The sequence below is a fragment of the Rutidosis leptorrhynchoides genome, chromosome 7 (genome assembly GCF_046630445.1).
Source record: "Rutidosis leptorrhynchoides isolate AG116_Rl617_1_P2 chromosome 7, CSIRO_AGI_Rlap_v1, whole genome shotgun sequence".
Lineage (NCBI taxonomy): Eukaryota > Viridiplantae > Streptophyta > Magnoliopsida > Asterales > Asteraceae > Rutidosis > Rutidosis leptorrhynchoides.
Genome location: NC_092339.1, coordinates 372,871,859 through 372,887,907, shown reverse-complemented (window position 1 = coordinate 372,887,907; position 16,049 = coordinate 372,871,859). Strand labels below are relative to the sequence as shown.

General features: G+C 34.1%; 1 non-coding gene across 1 annotated transcript; it reads right to left on the bottom strand.

The window, feature by feature from the left end:
• Window positions 1-15,167: 15,167 nt before the first annotated feature.
• Window positions 15,168-15,273, bottom strand: LOC139860883 (small nucleolar RNA R71). The gene has a single exon (XR_011763506.1). It is a non-coding gene; the product is annotated as a small nucleolar RNA R71 (small nucleolar RNA).
• Between the last annotated feature and the right edge of the window lie 776 nt (window positions 15,274-16,049).

Genomic DNA, 16,049 nt, shown 5'->3' with positions numbered 1-16,049 from the left:
ACCCCCAGACCGACGGTCAGAGCGAACGAATGATTCAGACTTTAGAGGACATGTTACGTGCCTGTGTTATTGACTTCGGAAACTCTTGGGAAAGGCATCTGCCGCTGGCCGAATTCTCTTACAACAACAGTTATCATTCAAGTATTAAAGCCGCACCTTTTGAAGCGTTGTATGGCCGCAAGTGCCGTTCTCCTATTTGTTGGGCCGAGTTAGGCGAAGTGCAAATCACCGGACCCGAGATAGTCCATGAAACGACGGAGAAGATTTCTCAGATTCAGGCGAGACTTAAGACTGCCCGTGATCGCCAAAAGAGTTATGCTGATCTTAAACGTAAAGACTTCGAATTTAACATAGGTGACCGTGTGATGTTGAAGGTTGCACCTTGGAAAGGTGTAATTCGTTTTGGGAAACTCGGAAAGTTGAACCCGCGATACATCGGATCCTTTGAAATTTTGGAACGTATCGGACCGGTTGCTTACCGTTTGGATCTTCTGACTCAGTTGAGTGTCGTTCATCCTACCTTTCATGTATCAAATTTGAAGAAATGTCTTGCTCCACCGGAACTTATCATACCATTGGAAGAACTTACCATTGATGACCAACTCCACTTCGTGGAAGAACCTATTGAAATTATGGACCGTGAGGTCAAAACCTTGAAACGCAATAAGATTCCAATTGTCCGAGTTCGATGGAATGCCAAGCGTGGACCTGAGTTTACCTGGGAACGAGAGGATCAAATGATGCAGAAGTATCCTCACCTTTTCCCGACTCCAACACCTACCTCAGCTTAAATTTCGGGACAAAATTTCCAATAACAGGTGGGTAATGTAACGACCCGACTTTTTCGACTTGCTTTTATGCCTTGTATTCTAGCGAAACTGCGTATTTGTACGTACTGTGTTACTTTATTACTCTGGAACCTTGGTACATGTGTTTTATATTCATATTTACTTTAAAACGTGCCTTGGTGTATGTAGAATGTTTAACTTGTCCATTGGATGCTTTATAACCGTTAGTGTTATTTACCGTTACGATTAAAACGCGGACTGCGCGCACGTTTGACTTTTGTCGGAACCGGAACTTTTGGACTGCGAAATATTAATTATTATTTTCTAATAATAATTACCTGGGCCTTTGGATGCTTAATTTTATTTATTTAATTTCTAAAGCCCAATAGTTAGCCTTTTTGGACTTTTTACCTTGTTGGGCTCAAGCCCACCCTACTCTAGCTAGTGACCCAATTAATTAGTCCAAGTATTATTACTAGTGGCCCATAATAATAAATAAATAATAAATTAATTAATTAATGAGTCATACTAGCATAATGGATAAGGATTATCAACTTTGTTACATAAGATTCTAGCAAAAGGACATACTTTAGACACCATTAGCCAAAAAGCAAGATTTTGTCCCCCCCTCCCCCTCTAAAATTCGTCCACCACCACCACCATATGGCTTGCCACCTCATCAATCCATGTGATATCCATTTGCTTATAAATACTAGCCTTAAGCCCCTCATTCCAACACTTGATCATTTTGGCATTTCACACACTTATCCTTTCTTTCTTCCTTTTGTTTGTAAGTTTTCTTCTCCTCCCTCTTTCTTCTTGAATTCGTGATCATCACCATCATCCTTATAAAGATCAAAGTTCCTTTAGCTTTGATCTTACTTATATCTTGTTGATTCAAGTTTGAATCTTTCAAGAACAACAAAGATTCAAGCTTTCTAGCTTGAATCTTCATATCTTTTATAGATCTATTACTTTTATGATTGTTTAATGTTATTTTGTTAAAAAGATTCAAACTTTTGTTTGTAATCTTCATGTATCTTCAAGATCCAAGCTTTATGCTTCAAGATCTTCAAGAACACTTAAAGGTTCAAGCTTTCTAGCTTTGTAACCTTGTAACTTGTGTGAAATGGATCCAAGCTCTCTAGCTTAGGCTTCCATCACTTCTTTTGACTTAGATTGTGTTCATACTTGTTAAATTGATGTAAAGTTTGTAACTTTAGTTGTTATTATGACTTGTATTAGTGTTAAGACTAAGGATATGATGTAACCTTGGTTCATCATCCATCTAAGACTCATGGATGAGTTGTATTCTTACTTGGTCTTAACATATTGTGTATTGATGGTGAATCTTGGTCAAAAGTGATGCTAAACCATCAACGAGTTGTACACTTGAAGCTACAAGCATCAAGGATGAGAACCGTGATGAGCATCGAGCACCAAGAACCCCACCGGAGCACTTGTCCACTGATTTTTGTATCTTATCAGACCACCTGGGCTACTGGAAAGCTTATTTTTAGTTATTTCGGTTCGATTATATGATTTTCCGTTTAGGCCTCGTCTTAATACGAGTTACAGGTTAGGAGTTATGGCCCTCCGAGAGTCACTACACCCTATTAACGTTGTGCTGAAATTTCTGACCTACTCGCACTTAAACCATCGCCACGGTCAAACGAAGATGAGTTAGGTTCTGAAAATTGGTCAGCTGTTAGGGGACTCATATACGGAGCCATAGCCACTGACCATGAGTCTTTTCGATTTACGTATAGGTCGTAGCAGCTGACCGAAGTCAGCCCATTGTTTCGATCTCTATTTTTGTCAAACTTACTTAGCTTTTATGATGATGAATGATGATGATGATGACACTTAAACTTATTTTATGCACTATTAGAATTTATAAAGACAACCTACTGACCTAGTAACTTTTGATTTAGGTTGACGACCTTTCGGACCGACTTACTACTTGCGTACTTTCATTACCGACTTTACCGCTTTTATCACTGTGAGTTATAGCATCCCTTTTTACTACTTTTACTATTTTTGGGACTGAGAATACATGCGCTTTTTACGTTTTACATACTAGGCACGAGTACTTAAACTTTGTATGTATGTGGGTTATATAACGGCATAAACATTCCCTTTAGCACGGTAACGTTTAGTCATTGGTTTTTGAACCGGTGAACGCGAATCTTAGATATGGATCCATAGGGTTTGACATCCCCACTCGGGCTAGTCGCGCTAGCATTTAACGGGTGTTTAATACTTCGTGAACATACGCACTCGCCAAGTGTACTTTCAGGGGGTTATAAACGTTAAGTTTAGTTACCGGGTGCCCACGGTTATGCATATACTTTTCATACTGTTTTGATACGCTGTTGCAGCACTGAAATCTCGTGGCCTATCTTACGTTACTATTACAACTTAAACTATAGCTCACCAACATTCGTGTTGACTTTTTAAGCGTGTATTTCTTAGGTGCCTAGAGGTTTATTGCTTCCGCTGTTACACTTGCTGTCATGCTATTATTGAATTGCTGTTAAGGACCTGCTATGTTAGATATCCGCTACATAACTTAGAGATGTCTCAATCATGAAACTTATGTTTTGCATTCGTAAACTTATGCTATTTTGGAACAATGGTTTGTAATAAGTCTTATGACATGTTATCCTTGTAAAACGTTATCTTTTTAATGAATGCAAATCAGTTTTCAAACAGCATATAGTGTTTGACCTTGTGATGATCCTGTTGTTGATTATCCGTACACGATGATTTTGTACGGGGCGTTACACATGGATACACAATTAATATATAAAAGGTAAAATATGAGTGCTTACGTATCAATATTGAGATTCAATATTGTAGAAAAGTACGTAGACACAACGGAGACGATAAACACTAGGTTTGACTTGCGAACAGTATCCATGAATATTACCCATAACCTCCATAGCTATAACCCATATTTTCCTTAGCTCTATCCCGCTCGTAAAACTTGTTTTTAAATTACTCGAACGGCACTCCGTCGTAGTATTTTATGTATAATACTAATTAATAATACTAATATTAATAATATTAATAATAATATTAATCTTAATATTAATAATAATAATAATAATAATAATAATAATAATAATAATAATAATAATAATAATAATATAATAAATAAATATAATGCATACGGAGTGAGGATAGATGGATAGATGAAAAGGTGTAAAAACTGAACCAAAACTCTAGCAATTTATAGAACCTTTTCTGAAAAAGTACCCCATGCGATCGCATGGGATTTGTGCTTCAAGGCCATGCGATCGCATGGCCCTCTGATCCAGCTCACAAACTTTTAACTTTTTGTTTGTCGACATAATTTTATATAATATATATAATATATTTAATTTATATAATTAATTATATATTATATTAAATTCACATGCATAGTTGACTTGTAATTTTCGTTCCGATGACTCGTACGTTGTCACTCGACTTATGTCCCGGTTTCGGTTTCTCGAACGCATTTTCGTACGCTTAGAAAACTCGCAATTTACGTTTTGTGACTCGTACCTTTGTCAAAATATAGTCTTAAATTATCAATAAACTATATCATTCAAAGTGTATCTTAAACTTTCGAGTGTTTTGGTCATTTACTTCTATAAATCATTGTCTCGCTATTTGTTGATATATATATATAATAACAAATCGTTTTATGACCAAGTTAATATATATTTTCAACATTCATAAACACGTTTTAAATATACGTCGCAAGTTATTCATACAATTAATATTCCAACTTATCATATATATTCAAATAAATATTTAAACCAATAAGTTTAATGTATGGTATTAAACAATTAAAACTTTGTTACGTTTTCAAGTTATAGTATATATATGTATCTATTTACATATAATGGTTTGCGAATCATTGAGAACAACCGAAGGGTACTTGAATAGTTCAAAAATTTTGAGATTCGGTTTTACAGACTTTGCTTATCGTGTCGAAAACATTAAATCATTTAAAGATAAAGTTTAAATTTGGTCAGAAATTTCCGGGTCATCACAGTACCTACCCGTTAAAGAAATTTTGTCCCGAAATTTAAGTGAGGTCGTCATGGCTAACAATAGAAATGTTTTCATGACGAATATGAGTTGATAAATAGAATTTTATCACCGTTGAATTATATGGATAAAACAATCCGATTTCTCGAAGCGTATGAGAGAAGTTATCGTAAAAGAGTGAAATGAAAGATTAGAGATTCGTCTTAGCTTTTGACGTAGTTACGAATGATTTCCGGAATTTAAGGAATAGAAAATCTTCATAATCTAAATAAGATTTGATTCTTCGGAATTTGCGAAAATTAGGATTTTCTTTGATTAAATGCGTAATCTGCCTCGATTGCTATGTCTGATATTTCGCTATAAATTGACCTCTTCCGTTTCATTTATTTTCACCACTCCTATAATCTTCTTTCTTATTTCATACATCCCAATAGATTGTGAAAATGCTTAATCCAGTTCTGATTCTTGATATTTTCCTGGCTATCGTATCCTTCATTCTTCTTTTTCATCTGCCACCAGAGGAAGTTATTTTCTTCTACTATTACCTTGGGGTTATAGTGTTTTTCATTCTCCCGTGTCTTTATATTGCTATACACATTGATATACACGGTCTGTAATTTCGAGGTTGTTATCGGGCTTTATGTTCTCCATTATATTTCGGAACTTCATGCTTTCGTTTTCTCTTCCCGACCTTAAGTCAAGCGGATAATGGTCCAGAATTCGTAGGTATGAAGTTTCAGATGAACATAACTAATGTTCTAAGAAAGAAATGGCAATAGCACAATCTGACTTTTCAAATTACCAGAATACCTCGAAAAAGACCGAATCATTAAGAAAATATTTTCTTGATATTTTTCGAGATTATATAGAATGAAAGAGTTATGTAACATGGTTCATGATGAGGGTATGATCTGTGAACCTTTATCACGTTCCATTAGAAACTCATCATGACTTACTATAATATAATCACGTTGATCAGGTGTCATTATATTATACTAACTCATGCTTCAATTCCCAACATTACTTCAAAACATTTATATTTTAAACTTGAAAGTTTCAGAATTTAGAAACTAAAATAGTTTCTTTTATGGTGTAACACAGATATCGTAAGGAGAAAATTGATTTCCGATAAGAATGATTATGGAATTATCTCCAGAAATATGGAGGATATTTATAATGAAAGATACGATGATATCTTAGAATTTCTAATATCAGAGGATGATGAAGAATATTGTCTGCAAGGGTTTAGATTCGGAAGCAAGGTATTCGTTAATGGCTTCAGCAGATACTGAATCATTTGGATTCTTTGAAGACAGATTTCATCCTTGTGATTTATCCACAGCCTCTTTCATACTTTGCTCAATCCGTTTTCCAGTTCCAAACTTTCTCTTTTTTCTGAGCTTTTCCAGCACACTATCCTTTATCATTAAACTTTTTACTGTTAAGGTCGTTTACAGTTTTTGCTGCTTCATCAGCATTTTTCAAGATTTCGAGAACTAGTTCGTAGTTTAAGGTGTTTTTCAGAAAATTCACATTCGAAATCTGTAGGTCTAGAAGATAGATGTTATCTATATATTACTGTTGTAGTAGAAAATGCTGCGAGATTCAAAATACTGATTGCTAATTCCCGGTGGTTGGTATGGCAATTGTTGTTACTAGTTGTATATGAGTACTTGATAGAGTTTCAATGAATAATTATTGTGATTTTTCGAAGAAACTTAGGTCACAGATTAATGAAGTTGCTGGTAAATTTACTGCTAATGTGGTGGGACATGAAAGGTTCCCCAGTAACGAAAATATATATGCCAAAATTACAAGTCTGAAAGGTCGTCGTTGACTGGTTGAATGGTTGATAATACTGGATACTTTGAAAAGGAATTGCAAGGTTATTTTTGGTAAAAACAATGCTAAAGGATCTTGCATAGTTTTGAAGTCAAAGTATAGCTTTGAAATATGTAGAGATCTAAGAATGATGTCACCGATTCAGAGTTATGGCTTGGATTCTGATCCGTCGATATCAGAATATGTGATTGAATTTGTATGAAATAATTGTGTATCATTGTGAAGATAGTGAGTATAGTTAATGATTTTTGAATCAAAATTGAAGAATGTACAGTGTAACATATTAATTGTGAACTTAAATATTTCTCGAGTAGTACTTACCCGTTAAAGATTTCACAATTAATACTTTGTACAAAAGAATTTTTATTACCGTCTTTATGAAAATATATGTATGTATATTTTTTTCAAATCTAATACAGATTTAATGAGTTAATATCATATTAAGCTCATTTGATTTTCGACTTGATTTAGAAATGATTAATCTCTAAAACATTAAAGATTACATAATCTTTACGGAGTATTTCGCTAATGTAATCGATACTTCATTATTTATTCTTATTTTTCGGTGAAGGATGTTGATGCTTGTGGAATCTTTGTGAACCTTACAAGGCACAGATGATGTTTTCTGGAAAGTTTCGAGTACATCGAAAATGAAAATGTAAAATCAATTATGTAATTGAATAATACACTTGGTTTATTATGAAATGGAATTCATTAAGTTGAAACAGAGATTGTAGTTTATAATGGTTAAGTTGTTAAGGACGGATGTACATCATTGCATATTAGTAATATGAACTAATCGAGTAGTACCTACCAGTTAAGATTCACACGTAATAGCTTAGTACGAAAAGATTTATTTTGATTTCAAAATTCATATATATTAAATATACATAAAATTTCTTCAGGGGAAATAAGTTAATACTTCATCGGTTATTGTTGCTGGTATTTATTAGTAACTACGATGCGTATGACGTTGATGTTCAAGGTACATATTGTGATGTTGAGGCTTGCGGTGCGGATGTTGTTGGTGGTGGTAATGGTACTGTTGGTGTTGTTGTCAGTGGTACTGTTGATGCCGGAGATTCTGCTGGTGCTTGTAACCTTTGCACCATATTCTCCAAAGCCACTACCCGAGCTTGAAGCTCGTTGACTTCTTCTACTACACCGGGATGATTGGCGGTTCGGACGTGCGGATAAATAAGATCCAGAATTTGAGAGAGTATATGATCATGACGAGATATTCTGGAGATGAGAGAGAAAATGGTATTACGAACAGGTTCACCGGTAAGTGCTTCAGGTTTTTCGCCAAGAGGGCAATGTGGTGGATGGAAGGGATCGCCTTCTTCTTGTCTCCAATAATTAAGTAGGCTACGAACCCATCCCCAATTCATCCAGAATAGATGATGGCTAATTGGTTGATCCATTCCGGTTACACTGTCTTCGGAATTCAGGTGAATATCCATATCGGAATAGCTGTCAGAGTTTAAGTAATTTGAACTACATACAGAATCGATCTTGTATAATTAGGGAGATGATTTTTTTTATATGAATTAGATTATAGAATTTAATTTGGTATTCTTCAATACATAATTTACATATGTATATATAATACCAAATTCCATAAATCACGGAGAAATTTTCGGAAGATGTCAGGAAAAGTTTACAGTAACAGATACGCTAAGATATGAATTTTGTCTATACACTATTCATGCAATCAATGCAGTAAAACGTGTCTAGACTAGGAATGATAATCAGGTAATTTCCGACAAAAATGATAAGCAAAACTTTTGACATGCAGACACGGTCGAAGTCCAGACTTACTAATGCATCCTAACCACTATCAGTTAGACACACTCATGCAAGACCTGGTTCACTAGGACCAACGCTCTGATACCAACTGTGACGATCGCTCCAAATCCATATGGACGAACACGTCATTCATCGATTTCATTGCGAGGTATCTGACCTCTATATGATACGTTTTGTAAACATTGCATTCTTTTGAAAAGGCACACCATAAATGAATATTTAAATCAAAGGTTTTCGACATCTGATGATTTCTACATATAGACAATCACCGTAATATAATAATTTACAATAATACTTCCGTTGATAATGCAGTCAAAATAAGATACATGGTGATGATTTGGTGAATGCAACGTTTCCTTGAAAAATATGCCATGTATGACTCCATGCACATAGCTTGTGATAGTGCTCCAAATGAACATATATTTAGTAGCAATATCCTCCCAATATGTAAATTATTTAGTTATAATTGTCCTATTTTAAGTTGTAATCATTTATATTAAATAAGTGCGAAGACAAAAGGCGAAAATGACGATTTGAAGACGCAAATGACCAAAAAACTCAAATGTACAAGATACAATCCAAGTGGTTCAATTTATTAATGAGAAACATCTAAAAATGACAAAAGTACAAGTTTCGGAACGCAAAGTACAAGATATTAAATTATACGAAAGGACGTTCGAAAATCCGGAACCGGGACCTGAGCCAACTATCAACGCCCGACGCAACGGACCAAAAATTACAAGTCTACTATGCACAAGAATATAATATAATATATATATAATTATATAAATTATATATATATATTATATATATTTATATATTATGTCGACAAAGAAGAAAACAAGCAAATGTGGCTGGATCCAGCTGGCCATGCGATCGCATGGCCAGAAGGCACATATCCCATGCGATCGCATGGCCCGAAAAAGTTGGTCAGGTCCTATAAATAGCCAGCTTATTCGACGAGTTTTAAAGAGAATAATAATAATACTCCTCTAATAATTAATATATATATATATATATATATATATATATATATATATATATTAGTATAGGGTAGTTTTATATTAGATTAGTTTTGGGTTATGCAAAGGTTATTTTACGGGTTTTAAAGTCGGAACTCTGACCGTGTAACACTACGTGATAAATAATCAATGTAAGCTATGTTCTCCTTTTTAAATTAATGTCTCGTAGCTAAGTTATTATTATGCCTATTTAAATCGAAGTAATCATGATGTTGGGCTAAAATATTTAAATTTGGGTAATTGGACTTTGTACCATAATTGGGGTTTGGACAAAAGAACGACACTTGTCGAAATTAAACTATGAGCTATTAATGGGCTTTATATTTGTTTAACTAAATGATAGTTTGTTAATTTTAATATAAAGATTTACAATTGGACGTCCCTATAAATAACCACATACACTCGATCGGACACGATGGGCGGGATATTTATATGTACGAATAATCGTTCATTTAACCGGACACGGGAATGGATTAATAGTCTATGGAATTATTAAAACAGGGGTGAAATTATGTGCAAGGACACTTGGCATAATTGATAACAAAGTATTAAAACCTTGGGTTACACACAGTCGATATCCTGGTGTAATTATTAAACAAAGTAATAAAACCTTGTTACAGTTTAAGTCCCCAATTAGTTGGAATATTTGACTTTAGGTATAAGGATAATTTGACGAGGATACTCGCACTTTAAATTTATGATTGATGGACTGTTATGGACAAAAACCAGATGGACATATTAAATAATCCAGGACAAAGAACAATTAACCCATGGGAATAAACTAAAAATCAACACGTCAAACATCATGATTACGGAAGTTTAAATAAGCATAATTCTTTTATTTAATATTTAATTTCCTTTATTTTATATTTAATTGCACTTTTAATTATCGCACTTTTATTTATTGTCATTGTATTTAATTGCACTTCTAATTATCGTACTTTTTAATTATCGCAATTTTATTTTATCGCACTTTTATCGCAATTTCATTATCGTTATTTACTTTACGCTTTAAATTAAGTCTTATTTTTAATATATTTTACATTAGGTTTTAACTGCGACTAAAGTTTTGAAATCGACAAACCGGTCATTAAACGATAAAACCCCTTTTTTATTATTATTATATATAAAAATATATATTTTATACAAATATAGTTGTTTAAAATATAGTGTAAAATAAGTCGTCTCCCTGTGGAACGAACCGGACTTACTAAAAACTATACTACTCTACGATTAGGTACACTACCTATAGTGTTGTAGTAGGTTTAAGTATATCCATTCTCTAAATAAATAAATATCTTGTGTAAAATTGTATCGTATTTAATAGTATTTCCTAGTAAAAATAAAGCTATTTTATATACACCTCGCACGACATCAAGTTTTTGGCGCCGCTGCCGGGGAATTCGGCGAAACACTATATTTTATAAATATATTTGTATATCATTTTTAGAAAAACAATATAAAAAAAATTAATAAAAAAAACCAAAAATATAAAAAGAAAAATAAAAATTTATATATTTTTAAGAGTTTGTTAAAAGTTTTATAAAGTTCTTTATTTTTATTTTAGTGTTAAAAAAATATAAGTTTTATTTAAATATTTTGTATTTATTTAAAACAGAAAAAAAAAATTAAAAAATTAAAAACACTCGAGTCCAGTACTGTAGCAGCCCAGTGTCTGGCCTGAAACCCTAGCCCATGCGATCGCATGGCTGGATAACTTAGGACTCATGCGATCGCATGAGCCCTGCTGACACGCCAGAGTTGACTGAGTACTGCATTAATTACGGATTATAATTATTATTATTATATTTAAACCCTAATTAGGTTAGATTAGTTAAATATTTAATTTAGTTATTTATTTAATTTGTATTTTTAAGTTTAATTAGTTTTATAAAATATAAAATTAATACTTTTATAAAATAAATAATATAAAAATAATATTTTTATAAAAATTGTATTTTCATAAACTTTAGTTTTATTTTTTATATTTTGTACCTTTTTAATCGTTTTAGCGTAATATTTGTATTTTTCGCTCGTACTTAGTTTTAGTCATAGTTTTTGCCATAGTATTTTTATTTCTAGATTTTTAGGATTTGCCGTAAAATCCCTTAAGTGCTTTTTCTTTAGACTAAGATTTAGGTGCTTTAGATATTTGCGACGCCGTTCTAAGTTTTTAGTACCTTTTTAAGTTTTTTGCCATTTGGGATATAGTATTTCTTTTAAGTTTTATTATTTTTTAGACGCAACTTTTAATTCTTAGTTTTTAATTTATTTTTTTTAAGTTTCGACGCGCTACTTTCTAATTTTTATTTTTCGACGCCTATTATTTTTCGACCTTTTATTTTTCAACATTTTTCGACGCGCTCTTTTTCTTTCTTATTTCTCGCCATTCTAGTTTTTAGGACTTAGAATTTTCTCTATTTCTTCTCTAATAATTCAAAACGAAAAATTATTTTAAGCGGTTAAATAGATAGACATCCAAATTTTCTGCTTCGTAGTAATAGTTGAATTTGTTAGTGGCTGAGTTGTGAGCTTCCGATTTAAAGGGTTCTGGCTCCCTGCTGCATCTATTGGCTATTCAAAACGTGAGCAAAAACAGAAAAGTCTATTAATTTGATAACTTATATAATTTTTTTTTATTTTATAACTAATAGGATAATTAAGTAAATGCACCACATTGTAGCTAAAATTTAGTAAAAAAAAAAAAAAAACGCATTATGGAAAATCTCGAGAATATTTTGGAAACTCTTTATAACATCCGAAATCAATTTAATCAATACTCTCAAACGGGTGTTGATGACAATTCGTTCGGTTAATCTTGGATCACGAATGACGAAACAATAACTGGTTGTGAAATCTGTGGAGATTATCACTCAACATGGGAATGTTATTATTACGTTCCTATGGAAAATTATGCACCCATGGAACCTGAATGGAATGATTATGAAGAATACAATTCAAATTAGGATTATTCCCAAGAATATATCCAAACTCAACAACCAGAAGACGAGGAGAATTATGTGTCTGAAAATCCTTTAGACAATATGAAAATCAAACTCGAAGAACTTGATGCTCAAAATGAACAAATGAGAGAGTTTGTAAATCGGCAAGCTGAAACTCTATCAGATTACACACCTGTTGATCTGAGGAGTCGTGTGCAAGAAAATCTCATATCATCGAATTTTGATGAATTCGAGAGTTCCGAAATCACCAATTATCCCGATGATACTTTTTATTCAGCTTTACCAATTTCACAACATATCGACACATTAGCCTCTACCGACGAAATCAACGATCCATCAATGGATGAAGAAGAAGAAGTAAGGGTGACAAATTGGTACTTGATATCGCATATTTCATACGTGTTTTCCTTAGCGATATCGGGTATATTTTGGTCCTTTTTGGATACGATTTGGAGTTATTTCGGTGAAAGTTGTGAAAGTTTGAGTTCCAAGACCAAGAAGGTTAAATTTGAAGTTATTTGATGGTTTTGGGATGATTTTCTATGCAAACGAGTGAAAGGGTTTGGTCCGATTCGAGTTTTGGGTGATTTTAGCAAGTTTTCAGCTCAGTTTCAGCAAATGGGGTCTGGAGCGCCGCTCCAAAAGGCATAAAATTCAGTTCGAGCATTTTAAAAAGGCTTGATTTTCAGTTCATCAGAGAGTGGCGCGCCGCGCAGCTATTTGGCGCGCCGCGCGGATGTATGGCGCGCCGCGCGAGTCTTAATTCGGGTTCAGATTTCCACTTATTTAAAGCCCGAAAATTACCCTAATTTATTTTTTTCACATCCAGACGATTTCCAGCAGCTTTTTGACGAACTTAGGCGATTTTTGGGGCTTCTCAAGGTCATTCTAACACATCAATCATTCCGGAAACAAGTCTCGATCCGTCTATCGTTCAAGATTCAATCATTAATTAGGTTAATCTCTTTGTTTAAAACAATGAATTCTTCTATTACTTTGATTGTGATTTTTGTTCTAGCCATGATTTTTGGCTAAACTTTTAATGTTTGTCTAGATTGAATATTTGCATGTGTTTGGATGATACTTTGTAGTTTTATTAATTAATACATGATAATTATGAGTTTTGATTAAGAACCATTCTTGTGGGTGTTGATTATTGTTACTAGGTTGATTAGTGAATCTTGTTTGAACAAAGGGAACCCTGTTTCAATTTAGTGATCTAATTTCCAATTGATTTGTCTTAACCGATTGGGTGCTTACTGGACCAAGGGGTAAACCGGGTAACATTGATTGAACAAAGCAGGGGTGAATTGTGTGGAGCGAACGCGTAACCAATTAAATCTTAATCTTATAATTAGCTAGTTACTAAGTCACAAACGAAAGAGGTCTTTGGTAAAAGGGAACCCTACGCCAATAAATCCTAGTTTGACGTGTTTGCTAAAAGAGAACTCTGGGTAAACCGACTCTGTAATTGCATGCATTGATAAATAGAACTAGTGCTTAATAACAAATCATCCAACACTGCGAATAGGAGATCTAGGCGAACATTCTTTTATCTATTGAATTCAAACTATCTTTATTTTTCGTTGAGTCTGTTATTTGATTTATTTAAACTTAAAAACCCAAAAATATTGTCTTTACTTTTAAATCTATCTTGATTTGGCTAATCGTTAAATAGCCACCAAAACAAACTATCTAGTACTTTCAATTTTCGTAGATTAATTTATTTTATTTTATTAGTACAATCTTAATTCTCACGTTAAAACTGTCCTTGGAACGATTTCGGAATTACCAATTTCATACTATTACACGATCGGGTACACTGCCCGTTAGTGTGTAGTAATCTTTAAACCGGCATTTTCTAGAGATAAATTATATACTAGATTTTACACATCAAGTTTTTGGCGCCGCTGCCGGGGACAGTTGTGTCGAAAATTAAGATTGTTATCTAATTGTTCTTAGTTTAGTTTAGTTTAGTTATAGTTTATTATTTCTTTTTGTTATTCTCTAGTTGAATCGGTGCGTTTAATCAGTTGTTAGTTGTGATTTCGCAGGTAACAGGTAGTGCATGCCACATACGCGTTCTTCTAATTCTCCGATTCTTCAACCATTTGCAGAACCCGAAAGAGAGTTATTCAGAGCGTTAAGTCACGAACAACAGTCCACAGTGGATTCATCTTTTTCTTCAAGTGCTAATATAATTAATTTGGGAAGTAGTTCTGAGACTGTGGTGCCCGATACACCACCTGAAATCAGAGAAGAAAAAGAATCTTACATCTCCTTAGATCTTTCCGAGACTGAAGATATGGCGGACCAAGAACAACCACCTCGTCCTCAGACTATGGCACAAAAGTTGAAGGCCACACGAGGGGGCCAAGGCAATTCGATTACTCAACCGAACATCACTCAGCCTTTTCAAATTACCGGGCCGATCCTGAATTTGATTTCTTCTGATTGCCGATTTTATGGCAAGGATACTGAAGATGCTAACGAGCATCTTCGTAATTTTAATGATGTTTGCAATTTGTTTAAGTTGCATGAGGTTGCCAATACTTCAGTCAAGACAAGGCTTTTTCCTTGGACTCTTAAGGGAGAAGCCAAGAGATGGTTAGATAAGCAACCAGAGGGCACGATTACCTCTTGGGAGACTTTGGAGGATAAGTTTTTATCGAAGTTTTTTCCTGCGTCTCGAGCTGCTAGACTTCAAGCAGAAATTTCTCAATTCAGACAAAAGAGCAGTGAGACATTGTTTGATGCTTGGGACCGTTTTGCTACTTTGTTACGCTCATGCCCGCAACATGAGTTGAATGATTTACAGAAGGTCCAGATTTTCTACAAAGGTTGTGATATCCCTACTCGTCAGACTATTGATCAAGCCGCATGTGGTACGTTAATGGATAAGATCGAAGAAGAGGCGCTAGAGATAATTGAAAAGCAAGCTGCTTACTCTCACGAATGGCATCAAGATCATGAGTCATTCCATTCAGCTTCAGTTAAGAAGACCGAAACCCATGGTGCATATGACGATTTTGGGTCTATAAGTGCTAAGTTGGATTCCTTTGGTAGGAATTTGGAGAAGATAAATAAGGATATTCATGGTATGAAGGTTGGTTATGAGTATTGTGGGGGATTGCATCTGGCAAAAGATTGTGATGCAGGTTTGACTATGAATCAGAAGGAAGAGATAGCTTATATTAGTCAGCAGAACAACAATCAGTTTCAGGGATGTGCGCAGTTTAATAGGAATTTTAATAATCCCTATAATCCTCAAGGTAATCAAGGTTCGAGGTTTCAGCCAGGTTCTAGTGGAGGATATCAACAGCAAGCTCCCGGGTATTTTCAGAAACCCCAAGCCGAAGAGAAAAAGTCCAACCTTGAAGCTATGATCGAGAAGCTTGTGATATCTCAAACTCAGCTTGTTACTACTGTTACTCAGAACAATGAGAAGAATGACCAAATGTTTCGAAATCAACAAGCAGCGATTCAGAATCTTGAGAAACAAATTGGTCAGCTTGCTAGTCAGAATAATGTGAGGAAACCGGGGGAGTTACCGAGTAAGACCGATAACAACCCGAAGAATG